Source organism: Pongo abelii, chromosome 12, assembly GCF_028885655.2.
Source record: "Pongo abelii isolate AG06213 chromosome 12, NHGRI_mPonAbe1-v2.0_pri, whole genome shotgun sequence".
In the NCBI taxonomy this organism is placed as follows: domain Eukaryota; kingdom Metazoa; phylum Chordata; class Mammalia; order Primates; family Hominidae; genus Pongo; species Pongo abelii.
The window spans coordinates 94,364,000-94,369,565 of NC_071997.2; the positions used below are offsets into that span (position 1 = coordinate 94,364,000).

At 40.6% G+C, this 5,566-nt stretch overlaps 1 pseudogene; it reads right to left on the bottom strand.

Moving 5' to 3' along the window:
- Positions 1-3,047: 3,047 nt before the first annotated feature.
- LOC100434349 (glyceraldehyde-3-phosphate dehydrogenase-like) lies at positions 3,048-4,065 on the bottom strand (annotated as a pseudogene).
- Positions 4,066-5,566: the final 1,501 nt, after the last annotated feature.

Here is a 5,566-nt window from a genome sequence, read left to right on the forward strand (position 1 = left end):
CTTTCCTTTTAAATACTTTTGTGAAGGAACACAATAGTTTTAGACATATCTGATGATTGCAGTCTTCTTTCATTTCATTAGGGAAGTGTTTAAGAATGATTAGGAGACTTCATAATGTTCTGTGTTCTTTCATCAGCTTTTGAATACAGAGAAAAGAAAGTCAGGACTAAATTGTATAAATCAGCGATCGTACCTCCTATCAAAGTATAATCCTTAAAATTATACATGACTGTTGTCCAAATACACAATGAATACATAATAAAATTTATTCAACTCCTTAATGAGGAAACCAGAGATGGCAAAAGGCTGTTTCAAAGCAGAATTGAAGAAATAGGAGTTATGTAGTCCACCAGGAAGGGCATTTTGAAATGAGTATGCTGAGTAATGTGAGCCCTTAGTAGTAAATGGCAACGCCAAACAGATCTAGATCAGTGAGTCTCAGACTTGAGTCTCAGGATCCCCTTTGGCTCTTAAAAATTGAGGCCCCCAAATGATCTGCCAATATTTATCTTATTAGAAATTAAAACAAAAATGTTAAAACATTAAAAAATAAGCCCGTTATATGTTAACTTTTAAAAATTGTATATATTAAAAGTATGCAACATGCCATTTTTATATAGTGAAATGATATTATAGTCAAGCAAATTAACATATTCATCATCTCACGTGGTTACCTACTCCTTTTTTTTTGTACTAAGTGCACCTAAAAGCTGTCTTAGCAGACTCCCAATATACAATACGGTATTATTAACTGTAGTCCTCATGCTGTGCGTTAGATCTCTAGACTTACCCTTTGACCTACATCTTCCCATTTCCCCTGCTCCTGGTAACCACCATTCTACTCTCTGTTACTGTGTATTTGATTTTTTTCCCCTTTCTTTTACTTTTAGATTCCACACATAAGTGAGATCATGCAGTATTTTTCTATGTTTGACTCATTTCACTTACCACAATGTCCTCTAGGTTCCTTGTCACAAACGGCAGGATCTCCTTTTTTAAGGCTGAATAATATTTCATTGTGTGTGTGTGTGTATATATATATATACACACACTATATATACACACACAATCTGCTAGGATTCAATACATAAAGAAATATATAAATTTCTTTAGCAGTTTGCCTAGAAGCCTTCTTGATAGGCATATTAAGCAATGTCCCTGTATGACTTTGAAAGGACATGATCTACTGCCTTTTCCTTTATTTTTAAGTTTTAGATATTTTTTCAAAGCTCATGTCATGCTCCTTTTACCAGAAACAGATTGGGTCAGACAGACCAAATAAATTCCATGTGTAAATAGTAGAAACTGAGACTGTATTATAAACTCCTTTCTTTAAGCAATCCCACTCAAACAAACAAAAGCCCGTTTTTAAAATTCAATCTGAAATATGCACAAGAAAATTTGAAAGTATAAAGACATTCACCCTTAAGATTTTGATGTACTCATCAGAGATAAACACCGATGCCATTTTCCCCCTTCTCATCTGTTATTTGTGTTAGTGTGTATAAGTAAGTGGTCCTCTGTATTTGTGGGTTCTGCATCCATGGATTCGGCCAGCCTCGGATGGAAAATTGAAAAGAGTGGATGGTTGCGTCTGTACTGAGCATGTACAATACAGACTTGTTTTCCTTGTCATTATTTCCTAAACAACTAGTTTCATAGCATTGACGTTGTATTAGTTATTATCAGTAATCTAGAGATGATTTGAATCATATGGGAGGATGTGTGTAGCTTCTATGCAAATACCAGACCATTTCCTGTAAGGGACTTGAGCATTGTGGATTTTGGTATCCACAGGGATCCTGGAACTGATCGCCCATGGATACTGGGGGATGACTGTATTTGAAAGTTTGGTTACTGTGCTGTACATACCCTGGCCTTACCCCCTGGAGATTCTAATTCAGTTGATCTGTGTTCAGGCATCAGTATTTTCAAAAGTTTCCCAGATGATTCTGTTGTGTGGTTGGACTGAGAACCACTACCTAATCTAACCCCACCTTCAACTATTCCGTGGCCTCCCACACCTGTCTTTTGTGTTCTCTATAATCCATGGTCTGTTATTAGCAATTTGCCAAAACATTTTTTCTCTGTGTGTGCATTTTCTTCATCTTTCACTTTAACTGAAACCCTGGTGTCTTCTGTTCCCCTAGTAGAAGGTCTCCCCTGCAGCCCTCTCAAGGCTGACTTTCTCCCTCCCTAGCTACTGCCGGTCCTAACAGAGGTGATGTTCCTTTGCTCCATTGCTCCCTTTCAAGTCTTTTTTCTATTAAACAACAAATAAAACAGCTTGTTTAAAGCTGTCAGACTTTTCCACTTGTCACCCCAACTTACTGTGGGCAATCTACTGACCTCCCTACCACACCCCCTCCTTCGTTGATAACTCTGGCACCTGGCTTCCAGCCTTTTTCTCTTGTTCCTTCTGTGGTCATTCTTGGATCCTTAATGCCACATGAATGACCCATCCCATCCCTTGATTTCTTCAGCCCCCAAAAGACCTCCTTTCCTCCATGTCTACTCACTCATAAGTCATACCCTTCTACTATGTCATTACTACCTCCCAAATCTAGATGTTATGGCTTCCTTTCAGTTCATTGACTGCAGTGTTTCCTTTCAAACAATCTTCTAATCTCATTGAAGCCTTGTCCTTTCACCCTACTGCTTGTTCATACATATTGCCCTCATCTCCTTGCCTTCTTACTCGTCTAAGATGCAGTGGTCCAGCACTACAACCATTCCTTTATAAATATCCTTAGCTACTCTGTGTACCCGCTTGATGAAACTTCAGCTCTGTTTATAAACCCAAGTCCTACCTGTACCTATACTTAGCAGCTGAATATTGTCGGAGAAAATCATAGAATCCTGCTGACTAGAGTATCTTTTTTTTGGCTGAGCACAGAGGACTTTATTGATGGTACATGACAAGGTGGGGCTCCCTAGACCCCTCCCTCTTCAGGGGGTCTGCATGGAAACTGTGAGGAGGGGAGATTCTCAGTGTGGTAGGAGACCTAGTGCAATAGGGAATTCCTAGCAGCTGAGGGCCTGGGGCTTGTGGTCTGGGGGTCTTACTTCTTGGAGGCCATGTGGGCCATGAGGTCCACCGCCCTGTTGTAGCCAAATTCATTGTCATAACAGGAAATGAACTTGACAAAATGGTCATTGAGGGCAATACCAGCCCTATCATTGAAGGTGGAAGAGTGGGTGTCACTGTTAAAGCTGGAGGAGACAACCTGGTGCTCAGTGTAGTCCAGGATGCCCTTGAGGGGCCTCTGATGACTGTTTCACCACCTTCTTGATGTCATCATATTTGGCAGGATTTTCCAGATGGCAGGTCAGACGCATGACCGACACATTGGTGGTGAGGACACGGAAAGCCATGCTAGTAATCTTCCCATTCGGCTCAGGGATGACCTTGCTTACAGCTTTGGCAGCACCAGTAGATGCAGGGATGACGTTCTGGAGAGCCCCGTGGCTGTCACACCACAGTTTCCTGGAGGGGCCATCAAAAGTCTTCTGGGTGGCAGTGATGGTGTGGATCGTGGTCATGAGTCCTTCCACAATACCAAAGTTGTCATGGATGAGCTTGGCCAGGGGGGCCAAGAAGTTGGTGGTACAGGAGGCATAGCTGATGATCTTGAGGCTGTTTTCATATTTCTCATGGTTCATGCCCATCATGAACATGGGGGCGTCAGCAGAGGGAGCAGAGATTATGACCCTTTTGGCTCCCTGCTGCAAGTGAGCCCCAGCCTTCTCTGTGGTGGTGAAGACACCGGTGGACACCACAATGTACTCAGCGTCAGCATTGTCCCATTTGATTTTGGTGGGATCTCGCTCCTGAAAGATGGTGATGAGATTTCCGTTAATGACAAGCTTCCCATTCTCAGCCTTGACAGTGCCATGGAATTTGCCGTGGGTAGAACCATACTGGAACATGTAGACTATCTAGTTGAGGCCAGTGAAAGGGTCATTGACGGCAACAATATCCACTTTACCAGAGTTAAAAGCAGCCCTGGTGATCTGGTGCCCAATATGGCCAAATCTGTTGACTCTGGCCTTCACCTTCACCATGGTATCTCAGGATGTGGCTGGTGCTACACGAGAAGATGTGGCTGTCTGTCAAATGGGAGGAGCAGAGAGCCCTGACTAGAGTATCTTCAACTGCATTACCACAATTCTGAAATAGGTACTCAGCTGTCAACCCAAAATAAAATTCTAAGACCTCCCCCAACTATCTGAATGGACTTTGTCCTTGGCCAGGGCACTCTTAAAATTTAACCTGAAAGACCAGTTCAGGCCATGATGGGAAGTGGGGGTCGGACATACCTCATTAAACCTCTCAGGCATTCACATCAACACGGACTTTAAGTCTGATAAGAAACATTTTACAGCCTATTCTCTCTGAAGCCTGCTACCTGAAGACTTCCTCTGCAAATAAGAACTTTGGTCTCCATGATCTTTTATCTTAACCCAGACATTTCCTTTCTGTTTATCCCAGGTCTTCAGATAGACTCAACCAATTGTCAGTCAGAAAATTTTTAAATCTACCTATAGCCTGGTAGATTTAAAAGGATGTTTAAAGACATTACTACGAAGATTTTCAAATATGAAAGTAGAGAGAATAGTGTAATGAAGTTTCATGTACACATCACCCAGTTTAAATGATTATCAGCACATATCCAGTCTGGTTTTATCTACACACTTCCATTCCCCCCATCTGAAGCTTGATTATTTTGAGGGAAATCCCAGATATTATATCATTTCTATCATAAATGCTTCAGCATATATCAGCAACCACAATACCTTTATCCTAAAATAATAGATCGTTACTTAATATCAAATATCCAGTCAGCATTCAAATTTCCCCAGTTGTCTTATTAATATCTTTGTTATCACCAATGTCCCTGATCATCCACTACAAGAGGTTGAACTTACTATTCATGTGCATTGCCTTGTTGGGTGGCACGAGCTCTATGCATCACTGATTTTCTCAAAGTTTAAGGAGGATCCATCTACCTTACCTCTTAATTCTTTACTAGTTGCACATCTAGCATGAATCATTCTAGGTTTCATTGATCAGGGCATGTTTTAGTACAAACAAATGAAAACACCCAGTACCTTCCTTCTACCTTCTCTTTCTACTATCCTCTAAACAAAATTACATTTCAGAATTAAAAGCTTTGTGTTCTTGAGATAGTTATCATTACAGTTGTAGGAGCCTGAGGAAAGATTATGCTGTTGGCTCAGTAACTTCCTGCTCTGAATCTCACTTCTTGCTCGGGCAGAATTTTTCAAGGTGAATGTAGAAAGTGAAGTTGGAAGGGCCAAGGAAGAGGGCTGCAGTAGTGGTAGTAGCAGTAGTAGTAATACAGCAATTATAGAAACAACATTTATTCATTCATTCATTCATTTGATCATTCAGTTTATTCATTCCACAAGTATTTATTAGGTACCATATGTCATATATAAATACCAAATATTTATATGGTACCATATGTTGTATGCAGGAGGATAGCAGTTGTAGGAGCAATAATTATTCATCTGATCAATTTATTCATTTCACAGATATTTA